At 41.3% G+C, this 16,183-nt stretch overlaps 1 protein-coding gene across 9 annotated transcripts in view; it reads right to left on the bottom strand.

Moving 5' to 3' along the window:
- The window catches only part of KLHL29 (kelch like family member 29), a 390,690-nt gene that overhangs the window by 263,481 nt on the left and 111,026 nt on the right, over positions 1 to 16,183 (bottom strand). The window lies entirely within an intron of this gene.

Raw genomic sequence — 16,183 nt, 5'->3', positions numbered from 1 at the left:
CCATTTCATTTTTAAGATTATAGGATTTACACAGACGCTGGTAAAATATTTTGTAGCGCTGCCGTAAAACAGCAGAGTGGAGGCAACACACGTGCATTATGAAAGCCGTGTCATTATAATATGTAGCTTTTCTGTTATAAATTACATTGACCAGCTAAAGTACAGGTTACAGCAAGGACTACGCAAGTCATGTTGTGTCAGTAATGTGCATATGGGAGGAAAAAGAAACAGCAATTTCCTGGTGGTTTTTCATACACTTAGCAAAACGGCCAAGCTAAATTCCTTGGAAGGGGAGGAGGGAGTCAAACCCTATTCATACAGTCATTGTTGGACGAGAAACACAACTATGCAGTCATGTCACAACTCTGGGAATATCAAATAACACTGAATTAAAGGACTTTTCAGGAATGTGCAAAACACAGCTTGCTGTCGAGGTCTATTTTTTAATCCTGAAGCGCTGGTTTTCTGAAGCAGCCAAGAAAACCCGACCATCTGACTCGTTTGTGCCCTTGCTTCATGTGAAGGCAAGAATTCATCCAGGACTCTCCTCTGTCCCCAAACAAGACTGACCCAAAGTTTGCAAAACTGTTTTGTTTACTTGGCTGCTCTTACCTTCTTGGCCTTTCTCTTTCCATCTGAAATTCCCTACGTGAAAGCACCGTGTGAAGGAGAGCGACCCGATGTACCAATACCTTGGCAAGTTGATGCCCTTAAAAAGAAACAAAGGTCTCGGACGCTATTTGCAGATGTAGAGAGGAGAAAATAGAGGTGAAGAAGCAGGTGGGAATTCAACGGTGATGAAATGGAAGTGACAAACTTATTATCTGATAAGCTTCTAAGCAGGGTTTTGACCAAAAAAAAAACAAACAGGGGAAAAAAGGTAAATAAGGTATTTAACAGAAACCATCAAACCAACCAACAACCCTTTTCTCTCCCAACTCTGCCATCTACTTCTAACCCCTCACAGGAGATTTTAGTTCAGGACGATTGATTTTATTAGCTTAGACGGGAAGATTTCAGTGGCCAGCAGGGGAACCTGCCCATTGACCAACCATTTCTATCTGTGGTGCAACCTGTGGTGTTAAATCCCACAGCGCTGCTCATCCCAGGAGCATCCCCACCACATCCCACAGCCTGGCTGCAAAGGTTGGGCCCAAACTGGTGATTATGATCTTGTAATTAAAAGAAATTACTGGCTCTCGATCGTTTTAAGGCCATGTAGTAATTTCTTCTTTCCTGCACTGCCTCTGCACACCCGCTGCTGGCAAAGCGACAACATATAAGTGCCGAATGTTGTGCTGAGTAGCTTGAGAGATACAAGACAGATCTGCATTTCTCTTTCTTCCAATTTTCCCAGGGAAAAAAAAAATCCCCTTTCCCCAAAACAAATACAACCCCCTCCTGCCCCTGCAAGTCATCTTCAAATTTCCAGAAGAATTGGAGTCGCACCATCCTCGGAGTAGGCGAAGGAGCAAACACATCCTCGGGAGGTTTTTATTCCGGACACACAGGCTCTCCCCGAGAAAGCTTTTTGCCAACTCATGGAGAGTTTGGAAAACGAAGGCAAAAGCCTCCCATTTGACTGAATTCAATGGGAAGGCAGCACGGCGCACGGAGCACCAGGGCAATTTGCTTTTGGCAGCCTCTTTTGCTAAGTAGGTGGGCTGCATTCAGAGCCAATTAGAGGTTGATGCTTCCTTCCTTAGGTACAATGCGCAGCAACACAGCTCGGGCTATTCTTCCCTCGCCGCGTCTGTGTTTACTGTGGCTGTTCATTTTTACTGTTGGCAAGGGGGATGTTTAATAAAGCAGGCCATTCCCTAGCTACAAACGCGGTATATCATCGTTGGTGTATGTACACATATGGTATGAAATAGAATGCTGTTAAAAAGTCAAAGCAACTCCTGCCAGAAAATGTTGATGGCGGTGTTGTAAAAAAAAAGAAAAAAAAAAAGAAAAAAAAGCGATGGGGCGCAATGCAGTTCTCTGTTTTCTAATACCGAGGGGAAAAAGGGGAGAGAAAACATGGTGGGTTTAGATCTGAAGTTAAAAGGGGATTGTAAGAGTGAAGAAAATAGAGCAATATCCAGATTTCAACCCCCCCACTCCCAATTTGAGATCTAAGCTTTGCTTTGGCTTGTGCCGCTCTGCAAATGGAGCCAGGAAGGTTCTTGATCCAGATTTTTATTTCATGCAGTGCTAAGCTACAGGAATGTTCACACCTAGGGTCTGCTTTAGTCCCGTCTCTAATTAAGGTAGTTTATTTTTTCAAACATGCTACCTGAGACCTGCTGATGTTGCTTCGGGTCATGCAGCCATGCTTCAAACTGCTTTCTAATATACCAAATAGTGCCACAGTGATATGTTCAGCTTATTACTGCTACAGAAGCAGTAGGGTCATGGTATTCTCTGCAAAATACTTCTGTAATGGAGTGGATTAATTTAATGAATGCCATTTACTGCAGCAGAAGTGACAATGATTTGATGTTTTGTTACAATTAAGACTCATTAGCCAGTGACTTTTTTCTTAGTTGTCTGACACCATAATAGATATAACACATATCAGACACAAAAGTTTTGAACTTCTTCCTAGTCATTTTTAATAAACATGAAGGAAGCGAGAATGAAAGACTTGGCATTCGGCTGCTCGAGGGTGGCCTTTTTGCGGGATGTCACATTCACCTCCGCGCACGGAGAATGCAAAACTCGGCACAGCTTCTCAGAAACAACCGGGTGGTACCCAGCATTTAAGCTTTCAGCCCAACAACCAGAATATATACTTGAAATATATGCTCGGTACAATATATTCAGGCCTCAATGCTTCAGTTTTAGCAAGATCCCAGTGCTCCACAGAGACCGGAGCCCTGCCAAAAGTGCACGGCTCCCCGGCATCTGAGCGTGTGCTGGTGGGGACCAGCGCACCCTGCCACGAGACAGAAGGAAAACTCAAAGCCTGTTTTAGCAACAATCCCTTCTTTCTCAGCCTGTGTTTGAACGCTGAGCAATGAACCCCACACTGTTCTACTAATGCAAAGTCTTTTGTTCCCTGGAAACACAACAACTCGCTCGCTTTTCACAGACCTTGAATAGCGGTATGCTAACATTCAAAAACTGGGACAAAATCCCCTACTAAATAAAAAATGCATTGTCGAGTAAAAACAATATTGGTCAAACCAATGTCACTAGACTCCAGGTTAAGCTTTTACACCACAAGAAGTCAAAAGCCGAAATAATATTTTTGTGAATGCAGCATTCCCTGGCACTGGTGAGGACACAAGAGCATGCTTAGCCGTACAACCTGCAAACATGTCTTACTCAGCAAAGGAGTGAAGCTACCAAACAAATTCAATTGACCAAGTCAACAGCATTTAAAATCTGAATTGTACAAGGGGTGTATATATATATAAAACAAAACAAACAACAACAACAACAAAAACCAACAAAACAAACAAACAAAAACACTCCAAAACCATATCTTGAATGCCCAGAAAGACCCACAAATTTAAAAGAAAACATAGGTATTAGCTGAAGAAAAAAAAATTCTTAAACATGCAAATTATAAATGCTTCCTTTCATATTTGACAACGATAACTCATAATTTAAACCCAAACTCATGGCCTTGTAGTGCTACCTGTTGTATAGGGAATCCTTATATAATGTAAAGCTATGAATGAAAATAACTCACCATCAATAAAATCCATCACAATGAACATCCCAAAAACAAGTGCAAAAGAAATACTTGAAGTTACTTGTCTGGCTTTGAAACTTAGAATAAGACTCCCTCCAAAAATACATGAAAAGAAGGAAATCAAGAAAAAATCAATACCATTTCTTACTAGTCTTGTGCAAATTCAGCATCATTCAGCCCCATTCTGCCTGGGACGGACAGAGGTACATTTGCCAAGAAAGACATAAAACCACACTGTGTTGTCAAGATTTCCAGCTGCTGCTGCTGGTGACATCCCTGGATGGCAGCCTTAAGATGTCAGAAGACAGCAAAAAGATGGAAAGGGGTAGGAGGTGACACAGCAGGCTGTATTAGAAGCCCTGAACCCAGAGTTTGACAGCAAAAACCATTCTGAGGGGAGGTCTCTGAAGCTTTTAGCACTCTAAGGCTTCTCCAGCTCTTCCTAGCACACCTTTTATAGGAAAGAGTCTCCCCAAAACTACGTGAAGATCCTGGTATGTAGACACCAATGACCACAATGTGAAGACGAGACATACACACAAATTCCCTACCCACTCCCACCTGTGTGCAATCTCTGTCAACTCTCCCATGCAGATGCAAACCTGAGCAGTAATGTGCTAATAAATGAAATACAAAATCTGTTTTTTCCTTCTATTGTGCGGTGAGGATAAAAATCAAACTCCTGCTCCCTTATCCCATGCCAGAAGAGTTATAACCCTATGAAAATCACTTGAGTTAAAGATAAGCTGGGAGCTTCAACTTTATATTCATTTTTATCAAATCCTTGAAACTGCTTCATGGGGTTTATTTTAATAGGTATTTCTACTAACAATAATAACCCCCCTTATCTGTACTAAAGAAGAGAAAAAAAAGCAGATTGCATCATAAATCTTAGTCATACCAGGTAATAATCTTCAAATTCATCCTTTTAGCATGGACAGCACCTGTTAAGTCAAAGCACTTTTTTCCTGTCGGTTTAGGAGTATAGTCTCATCCCTGCTCTTGTTACAAAAATGGAAGATTTTCCACGAACTGTACTGGCATTGCAGGACCATAAGTTATGAGCATGGCACTTGATATCTATAATTAAGGAATAGGGAATAAAATTTACTAAGTGCTTACTGAGTTTAACCCTAGCCCCAGCCCCTCTCTGCAGGGCTTTGTCCCTGGGTGTTCCTAATAAAAGAGCTTCAAGTGTCTGCTGCAATGTAATTTTGTTTATTAAAAGCAGAAGAATTATGGCAATGATTATGTCAAACCTGAGCTACACAAAGGACAACATATTTGCAATCTTTTTACATAAGGCATGCTGATAAACATCATTTATTTCACAATTGCCTCTGATATATGATACAACAAACAATGTGCCTTTATATATGTTTAAAGCAATTTTATTCCAAGAGATGCACAGCTGATTTCAGGGGAGGGTATGTGTTCCAAGATACATTAAGGTCTAACTAATTTTATTTTTTAAAAGAAGAAGAAGTGTAACTTATTACAACAATGCAAACTATTATTGTCATAACAATGTAAAGTACCCTTGGATTTAATACTACAAATGCTCTATTCGTCACAATCTCATTTGGCAATAGTGTCATTTCACAGTATTTTATTACACAAACATTTCTCCAAGAGCGATGCCATCTCACAGAAGAGGTGCAAAAACCAGGGCACTTTCACTCCGAAGCATCTGAATTGTAGCTCTTTATCAAATTCTTTGAAAATAAATACAGTCACCCGACTAGCATTTCATTCTTCTTCCAAATATAGTAAGGTTGCAAAACTCTGAGTTCTAGACCATGGCATACGACACAAAAATATAGTAAATTATAGCCTTGGCTGGATAGAGAAATGGAGGCAGGAAGTGGAATATCCAAAGTCTCAAAGTACATCATGAGCAGAGTGAAAGTAAATGTGGGAGGTGCTGATGTTCTGGTCTGTGTTCCAGCCCCTGGGCCACGCTGCTTCTCCAACTCTTCCATGACTTAGAGGGCAACAAATTTAGGTATATTAACTATTTCTAATTAATTAGAATAGCATCAAACTCGTCTGTAATAGGGTGACATTGTATATGCATGTTAAAAGGTGATATGTGACCTTATTATCAAAAGTTTGGGTATTTTGATGGTTCTTTGTGAACCATCACAGACTTTCCCTTGTGCCACATGATGAGATACTTGGTGGGGTTACAGAGCAGATTACACATCACCCATCCCCTGGGGAATGACCACAGATGCTCAACTTCTGCCACGCCCCAACTACAAGTCACCTCAATGGAAAAAGAGTCTACACACTGAAAGAACAGGCTGGGAGCAATTCTTTGGAGTAAGCAGGTGAGCCCTAAATTTCCATCTCCTATCCAACTTTCAGGTGTAACAGGAAAGTCCAGAGTAACTCAGCTGTAACTCAAGCAGTACTGTACTTCTAAGACTTCCAATTTTCGAAAGATTCAAAAGCCTTTTCCACTGTCAGGGAGAAAAATTCAGTCAAGATGTATTGACAGCAAAGTGAATGTGAATACCTGATCAATGTTTCGATCAAAAATAGTTTGAAAGCATAAGCTCCTGGACATCTTGTAAATGTAGCTTTTTTAAATTGTGGGGTTTTAATAGATTAGGAGTATCTTTTGCATTGTTCTTACCACTTTCCAGTCTTATGAAAAATATGCCCCGTGTCTCACAGCAGGGACTGTGCCACCCTCTCCTGCAAGCCCTTCGTGAGGTTGCAACTCTCTGTCCCCACTGCCCCATGCTCCAGTCCCCATTTCTTGCCCTCCCCTGCCCTCCTGCACTGCCCTTCCCCACCTTCTCCTGCAAATCTCCCTGCCATCACTGTGTCTGACGCTCAGTTCTCGCGTTTCAAGGCCCAATATACAAACCTACTTCCCTTTGTCCCTTCGGATCACCGTGACTCCATTTTACAGCCTTGATTCCTCTTTTTCTGGTCCCTTGCTTGCGGCCTGTTGTTTATTATTATTTGCCTATCCAGAAGTTAATCTCTCTGAAGCCCTTGCCGCTGCCTTCCTGCATTCAGCACGAAGCCAGGTGCTCTGGCAATGCTTGATAAACCATTTGTCATTCAGGCAGCGGATAATGCGGCTGCACACATGCCCATTTTAAACAGCATATACTGAAGTACTGAGAATAAAAGTGTTAAAATAGCACTGAAGGACTTATAAATAAACGTGTGGGCTTTTTTTTTTTTTTTTTTTTTTTTTTTTTCCCCCCTCCATGAGAAACACAGAAGGCAACAGTTGCCTTGCTGGGCCAGACCTGAAGAGGTATTTAAGGCTTGCAGATCCTTGTAATCCCACCAGTTGGACAACAATAATTAAAAGGGCATATCTGAAAGTTAGGGTCTTCATTTCTCTGTCTTGGCTCTTTATGTTATAAATCTAATGCTTCTCTTTGCTGTCCAAACACTACTGGAGGTGATAATGAAATGTTCTAGAGAGGATGAGCATCACGGCCTAAGCACAACTAGGCCCTCTTCTCCCTCCAAGTCTTGGCAGCAGAGAGGGTGACAGGGTGTAGCTACCTGCATGTTAAATGGAAATTCCCCTTTGCTACAAATGATTCAACTGTTCTCTATGTTCTTCAAATTTCACATTGTGTGTCACGTCACTGTCTGAGGAATGTTTTTTTACCTTCACGCTACCTTATCTGCTGTCCAAGATGGTCAATACTTGTATGTTAACATCTTGCAGCACAAGACAGACTTCACTGAGAAGATCAAGAGCTCCTTGCTTTAATTCCTACTGTGCAGGAGAACGATGGCTCCGTTTCTGTGGCACCAATAAAGGCAACTTTCCAAACCTCTCTTGGGAGAACTTCCCAGCCCAGAAGAGCTGCAGCTGAGCCCTGCTCCCACCTCAGCTGTCCCCAGGAGCCACTGCAGCTAAGAGATTCTTTAGGTACGTTAAAAAACAAAAGCGAACTATCAAAAGCCCTGAACCCAAACCAGAGGCTACTAATGCAAGTGGGAGGTTTTAAGCCAGAGTTGTAACTGGAATCACCTGGTCATTTTTTAAAAGCGGTGCTGGGAAGGCAATGGGTAAATTCTGTCACAAACTAGGATATAGCTGGGCAAAACTTCATTTTCAGAGATTTCAGGAGGTTCATGGTGAGCAGAGGCTGCCTGATATCTCTAGGGGGAAAAAAAAGTCAAACCACCTGCGAGCAAGTGTTATGAAGTTCTCCTGGATGTTATCAACTACCTGCAGAAACCTTCCTGCACCAGAGGCTGTGGGTCTGGAAATAAGGGAGACCAAGAAAAACAAAGAGTAAGCCAACATTTTTTATTGGCTGCTAATCATTGTCTCACTAAACAAGATTTGGGATTTCACTAAAACAAGATATGCAGTAAATTCTTTTTTTTTTTTTTTTTAATAATAATATTCTTCTGCTGTTTCCTTTTTTGTTGTGACAATCTAAGAAAAATGACAAGGAGGTCCAAGGATGTTTCCATGCACTTCTAACAATTTACCTGAGGGAGTAAAACTGCAAATGTTTGAGACAGCTTTTTTTCAGTTAATATGTTAGAACGAATACAGAAACAAATGTGTTCGAAAATAAACAAGTCCCCACCCTTATAACTTCAATAAAGCCTTATTTGTATGTTCAGGTTTCAAAACATTTTTTTTTTTGTTTGGAAAGTGGATTTTTGCTACCCTAATGTAGGCTATATTTATTCTGAAACTAAGGCCATCTATATACAGACGTATGCAACGATAATGAAACTCATTTTTTGAAGTCCAGTTTAATTACTTTGGTGACAATACTTGCATATCAGCTTTTAGCTTTATAACTAATTAAAAATGAAAAATTTAGCTTTTAAAAAGCTGTTTCTGTAAGGTAATTCACATTTACAACAGTCATCCAGTCAGGGTTTCTAGTTTGGGTTAGCTATTAGTAATTGCTACCATTGAAGGTCTTTAAAAATATCTACTTTAAACACAGATATAACCTTCCCCCAATCATCTTTACATTCCTTTTCAAGAGATCATTACATTATTCAGTTTTACTGTGCATCTATGACATTCCCATAATATTACCAGACGTCAGGGGCACCCAAAGATTTGGATGGCCACTTTGTTGTGACATTTTTGTGAGACTGGAAGCCAAAAAATAAAGTAAACCAAGAAGCAAAAAATAACATAGAACCCATTTTATCCTCCTCAAAGATCTCACTGGATAACTGGAATATAAAAACAATTTGATTAATTTTCTTCAAAATCAGAAGAAAAAATCTAGTAATACTCAGAGTGAACCTGGTAGTTTTCAGTATAAAACATTTTTCATAGTAAGAATTATATGAGGTTATGAAGGAAGAGAGTTAGATTTGGTCTGTTAGATTTGGATGCAGGTTTGGTTTGAGCAAGTCGACTTCTCTTCCCTTATCATACCAGTATATCTCACAGTCCCTTCCCTAGATACATTAAAAATAACTCCTCATGCTACCACTGCACTCTGTCAATTATATGTATTTTGTCCAAATACTATAAAAGTGATGCTCCTATTTCTGATCTGCTGGAAGTGATTTTTAGTTTCTTTTCTTCAAAGTTATTTTATACTGATTTCCCAGTTAGTACTTGTGAAACCTAGGGTACGTGAGAAAGGCTAGGGAACAGGTCTAATGTATGCACATCAATTTTTAAATAGCTTTTTTATGTTCACTGAGATGAAAATGCATGCAGCTTGGCTCATTTAGGAAAGTCACAACACCCCACAAAGTCTCTTTCCCCACTGCAGACACAGCTGTGCCACTCGGGCTGTCTCCCTGGAAATCTCAAACCTTACCAAGGTCAAGTGCTGCGAGGAGGGAGCCTGGTGATCTGTTCAAAAGTCTGCTACGGGGCTTATTTTCCTGAATTGTTTGCCCTCTCCATTCTCTATTGCATCAGCATATACATCTTTGCTTTCCATGCCCTCTGGGACTGTCAACTTCTCTGTGCTCCCGGCACGCTGACTCCCACCTTGGATCAGCAATGTCAGCCCTCACCATCTCAGCACAACACTCTAACACCACTCATCTGTAGCCGACACTTCCTGTAAATATTCACAGAACAGCTTGTATGAGGGGAGAACAAAGCAAAGCTCTCCCTCCTTTCAAAATATTTGGTGCCACGTGCAGAAGATGCGACTGTTTGATGGGGTTGTGCACCAACTCATGCATACCCCTCTGAGTAATTGCTTTGCTGTGTTTTATCTCACGTGCCACCCTTTGCCATGGTCTAGCTCATCCTTCCCGTTACCCTTTGCACGCAGAATACTTGAAGCGTGCACAAATGCTGGTTTTACTCCGTGTGCACATATCAACTAACACGAGATCTCAGTCCATGACTCTGGCTTAGCAGATTTGCTGTAGGATTAAGTGAATAAAAAAATACACTAAATTATTCAATCGTCTACTACTAATAAAAGAATGTTGAACAAGACCAAGCAATGCCTTTCTCTGATCATTTTGCACAACACCATTACCTCTTCCTCCAGCCTCAGCATCCATTCTGGCAGTTTTGGTTACTCCAATTCCATCAGCAGCTGATTGAATACGGCGCTCTTTGTTCCCTGCCTAAATTTAACTTCACACTGCTCTGTGCCATTAAATAGTTGTCTTACAGCACCTCAGGAGTTCCTGTGTGTTTGTTGTGGATGGACTGACTCATCTACAGACTTTCCAACATGTACTTGTCAAAAAAAGAAAACAAATGGGGGCTGGAGTGCTGTGGAGCTGATAGAGCACAGTGCCTCCCTGTGCGGCTCTCCTTTGGGGTACATGGGAAGGGAAGACATTTGGGATGTGTCAGAATGAGGGCCAAAGGGGTAAGCTTAGCTTTGGGTAAGCAGATGAAGTGTTGGTGTGATATGGTGTATGGCCACATAAGAAGTCAACCTCGGTGCCAGCAGCTCGCTTCAGTACTGAAGCTTGGAGGTATCTACGTGCTGCTGGCTTCTTCAACAAAAACTGTGTAACAATATCTGTGTGTATTCATCTCTGAATTGGCAACCAATGGCAGCAAGTCCACCTACACAATACTTTTATCCAAACAACAAGTCTTTACTTTTTTGATGCTGAATTGTCATCTTTGAGGGAAGAACAGATGCCAACCAAGCTATACCACAGCACAGAACAGCCATTAGGCCAGCATCACCCTACCTCCAGCATTGCAAGTTAGAACAAAGGAGAATAAAGATTAAACCTATACAACATTCAGAAATACAATGACTGTTGTGTTAAACTCAGTTCTGTCACACTTGGTTTTTCTGTTGCACTAAAACAAGCTCTCATCAATATACTCCAAATAAAAACCCAACTTCCATCACTTCTGAGGCTACCTACAGCTTATTTGGTGTTCCACTTCAAGGAGAATAACTGTAAATAAGAAATAATTTATTGCACTTGTAAGTGTGGAACTACCTCAGTGTTGTATGCTTCTTGTCTAAACAAAGATAATATAGTCACAGCCTTTGAAATAAAGTAAAAAAATTTTTAAAAATGGAGCAGAAACTCACATGAAGTGAATGGAAGGCTGTCTATTTCAATAATAGACTGTGGCACCCAAAACAAACTCAGATTTACTCAATATGTATGATATTAAGTTCTCTTTAAAATACTCTGGGATATATAAAATACACACAGAAATCACTAAAAGTAAGCATGATTCTCAGATAACTAATGATTAGCTGTTTTATTTCTACATTTCACTCTGTTTGGAAAGTAAACGAGTGAGCTCCAATTCTATTAATAAGTTATTTCTCTTTCTGTCTTTTATGCAGTAGAACAGCTTTATTGTCATTAACATTTTTAGCACGTAATGTAACTGATATGCCATAGTACGGAAGAGGTTTCCAAACTGAAACAATTGTAAATATTTTCTAAAGGAAACTGGATGAACTCTCTCTAAATCAGAGAAGGTATTTCTTCATTATGTGGAAAAACTGTTTAAATCCAAACAAAATATCTTCCATTGGGTCATTTTTTCCATTTTATTAAAAATTTGGTTTTGAGGCATGTGGCAAGTGGAACTTCCAGTGATTATACCTGCATTTGGAGGCCAAAATACCAAACAAAATACCAATCAACACTCCAGAGTTGACATTTATTTGCCTCCCCTCCTATGTATTACATATTAGGGCATAGCCATCGAGTGTGGAAAGTGGAGGTTCTCCAACAACAGCTTGTACTATTTTTGAGGAAGAAGAGAATCACTGAAAGTCCTGATGCATACAGCAGATGCTGGGAAGGAATTACTCCAAGGATCACAGCGTCTATTTGCAGGACCTTTTTGCAGGATCTCCATACATCTGGACGTAGAGAAGCTTGAACTGCTGCCACACCACTGAGAGACCTATGACACATGGCAGTGGCTACTGAACTCCAAAGGCTTTATTTGCTTAAGCCTTACAGTTATAGAACCACACACAGCACAGGATCGCTGAGGCTGGAAGGCACCTCTGGAGATAGCTGAGTCTAATCCCACTGCTCAGAGCAAGGTCACCTATAGCAGGTTGCTCAGGGCTGTGTCCAGTCAGGTTCTGGATATCTCCAAAGATGGACACTGCACAGCTCTGTTCCAGTGTTTGACCATCATCACAGTAAGGAACTTTAATGTTTAAATGGAATTTCTCACAGAACAGTTTGTGCCCATTGCCTCTTGTCCTGTCACTGGGCATCACAGAGAGGACTTTGATTCCATCCTCCTTACCACCCCATAAGGTATTCACACACTGGAAAGATCCCCCTGAGCTCTTCTCCAGGCTAATCATTCCCAGCTTCACCAGCCTTTCCTCATACAAGAGAGGCTCTGGTCTTTTAACCATTTCTGTGGGCTTTTATTGGACTCACTCCATCAAGACCATGTCTCTCTTGCACCAAGGAGCCCAGAACCAGATCAGCACTCCAGATGGGTCTCACCAGGGCTGAGTAGAGGGGATCATTTCCTTCAGCCTTCCAGCAGTGCTCTTTCTAATACAGCCCAGAAGGCTGTTGGCCTCCTTTGCTGCAAGGGCACATTGCTGGCTCAAGGTCGGCCTGTTGTCCAGCAGGACCCTCGGGATCCCTTCTTTCTCTGGAGAACAGTTTTCCAGATGGATGGCCCCAGCCCGTATGGGTCTGTGGGGTTACTCCTCCCCAAGTGCAGGACGTGGCATTTCCCTTTGCTGAACTTCATGCAGTTCCTGTCAACGAACTTCTGAATGGTCTAATAACCACTCCTCCCAGTTTTGTATCATCTGCAAACTTATTGAGAGTATGCCCTGTCCAATTGTTCAGGCCGCTAATGAGGAGATTAAATAGGATTGGACCCACTGTTGACCCCTGGGGCACATCCATGGCCTAGTTTTCAGTCCACCTCACTGTCGATTTATCTAGCCTGTACTTCATCAGCCTGCCTTTGAGGTTCTTACGAAAGACAGCACCAAAAGCCTTGCTAAAGTCGAGATAAACATCCGCTACACTCCCTTCCTCCACCCGGCCGGTCATCTCATGAGAGAAGGCTCTCATGTTGATCAGGCATGATTTCCCTTTCATAAATCCATGCTGACTACTCCCTATCACCTTCTTGTCCTTCATATGTCTGAAAATGGTTTCCAGGACTAGTAGTAGCCCCATCATTGTTCAGCAGTTGAGGCAAGGCTGAACCACCTCAGATCCTCCTTGCTCTTCTGGAAGATGCCATTTACTTTCTTTGACTTGGTAAGGAATGAAACTGCAGCATAAACAGCGGTCATCCGATAAAAGAACATTTCACTGGCCAAAATCAAACTGTTACTAATGTGGACGTGAAGTTAGAATTCCAAAATTTCCTTTATGTTTAGTATATATGAACAGCTGAGATTGGCTGTGCTGTTGTCCAACATGGAGGACTGATTCAGTTCCCTAAACACAGGCATTTAGCACCATTTCAGATGCACCAAGATCTACCAGACATCTTCACAGAGGTGGCAAATATGATGGCAGACCTACAGGAGACCGATGAACATCTGGCATGGCAAAGTGGAAAAAAGATGGGAGACACTGAGGCCTCTTAAAATGCCTATGCTTAGCTAATGGAAAGAGACCTAACCACTCAGATTCAGAAACATTATTTTATTTATTTCAAATACCCTTTTGCTTAAAATGCTCACTGGGTTACATTTTCATGTTCCACTCCACGACCACGTGGGCTACAAACCAACAAATCCCAGCTTTCACCAATGGATTTTTAGCACCAAGTCACAGGAATCCAGGAGAATGAACAACAGCAAACAACAAATATTGAGCCTCAGTTAAGTATCCTGAGCTGGGTCCCCCAATACACCCTGCTTAAACACACTGACTTAAGTTTAGCAGTGCTATATTCCCCTTTAATCTGTTTTCTGCAGATTGCCTTTTGAGCAAGCGCCACGGGCTACCAGCAGGCCCAGCAACCCACACTGAGAGTATCTGTGGTTTGTGATTTTTTTCTCTCATTCCCTGCAGAAGCAAACATCATGGAAACCTGTAACACGATTAGTGTGTTACGCACCGGGTAAGTAATATTTATAAGCTTCAGGACCTCGCCTTCAAGGTAATGCGCATCTCTACATTCAGAAACCATGGGTCTACTTTTCTTTCTGCTTTGTTTATGCATTTTTTTAAAGTCAAAGCAATTTCTCTGATCTAATTGATCACGGTTGAGCAAAAAAGGAGAATTGTACACTTGAGGTGAGAGGGCAGAGGAAGGAGGGCAGGCTGTAAATTGCAAGATAGGAGGGCAAGAACCTCTGAAACTGGCACTGTAGAGAAAGCATGATGCAGAACGACACCTTGCAGGGCTTAGGTAGCGACATGTCTCACCAGAGGTTGATTTTCAAAGTGAGCTTCTTACAGAAAGGATATTATGGCTTCTTCTGTAGAACACACACTAAATGCACTGATCCCAAATTATAGTATTTGCTTCCCAGTTGGAGGGAAAGATGGTTATTTTTTAATACTCTTCTGCCTAAAGATATTTTTCCCTTCCCCCTGTGCTTTCATTTTAATGCAAACATTAGTTAAAATTATTGCAGTACAGATGAACAACTATTAATTAAAAGTGAGGAAGATTTATTGCATCAGACAGCACTGCTGTAACAGATCAAATATCAAGAAGGATATGGAGCACAATGTGCTGTAATTAGCCGCTTAATGCCTCTTAGATCACAGCCCTCTGTGTTTCATAGGCATCATGGTGTTTCTGCACCCCACCATGATCTAGTTGCTTGCCTGTATTTCAGCTACACCTATAACAGAACATGATTTGTAAAAACACGCTCTTACAAAGAGGCTGTAAGGAAATGTATCCCAAATGATACTGAAGCTTTTTTTTTTTGTCCTTATGCTCTTACATTTTGAGTTAGAAGGCATTAGCAGCGGGGCAGACGGTTTCATTACCTGGGGTTTCTCAGCAGTGCTATCCACCCAGTGCTGCTGAGAGCTAAGAAAGATTTGCTTTTAGCTCAAGTGACAGATGCTTCTAGTCCAAAAGCACGGGGCTCTGGAGTTGTAGCCCTACTGCTGCTGTGAATTTGCAAATAGCTCTGTGCGCAGGTAATGAGAACTCGGATGTCACAGGTTGGCGAGATTTTTTACTATGTTGTTTCTGCAAAACTACTGCAAGATCTATCAAGTGGTTTTAAGCAGCTTCAGTGTCTGCAAATTCAATGAATGCTGGCACATGAAAAGAGTCCTCTCTTGGCAAAAGGCAGAAAGTGCCTCACCAGGAGGAACGCTTTGCTACTCCTTGAGATCTGCACACAAAAAAACACCTCAGAAATAATCACCCTACTCCACCTCCAGAGAACATGCCGGATAAAACAAAAATTCCCAAATTAGTTATTTATTAATCAAGCAAACAGGAATTCAAATGATGCAAGATTTCTAATCACATCTTATGTACAAAAGCAATAAGCCATATGGAAAAAGTCAATTTCAGAGATTAATAAAATGATCAATTCAGGTCATTAGAAGCAGTTATTTCTTTAAGACAGATATTAGGAACTGAACTGAGACCAAACTCATTACCCAAATGGTTGCCTATCAGCCATGAAATGGCAACAGCCTATTGTTGATTCAGCTCTGATTTGGGGCTAACGACTTGGGGGTAAAGAGTTATCAATCTCATGATGAGTTCATTGAGCCACTCTTTGACGTTCCTGTGGGGAAAAAAAAATCTTCTGTTTCTAATAAAATACAGTGGAAGACATTATCCACAGCTGATTTGTTATCTGCCCCTTCCTCCCTGACTAATGCTAAGTGCCAGGAAGCCAGGACCCGTCTCCAACCTGTGTGCTCACATACTTACTGCAGTTACAACTCTGGAGCTCCTTTTCCAAGTGTAAAAAAAAATGTCAGCACATATGCGAGGCAAGGAGTTATTAATTCTTCACAGCTTCAGCTTCGCTATTTTAAAGCTCACACCAGCTTCAAGCTCGGGCATGCTGATGGCAAATGAGAGTTACATTTCTAATTATCTTCTTCCTTACCAAAATAAATAAA

Source organism: Aythya ferina, assembly GCF_964211825.1.
Source record: "Aythya ferina genome assembly, chromosome: 3".
Classification (NCBI taxonomy): domain Eukaryota; kingdom Metazoa; phylum Chordata; class Aves; order Anseriformes; family Anatidae; genus Aythya; species Aythya ferina.
The sequence above is the reverse complement of the archived record's forward strand: the minus strand, read 5'-3'. Positions and strand labels throughout refer to the sequence as shown.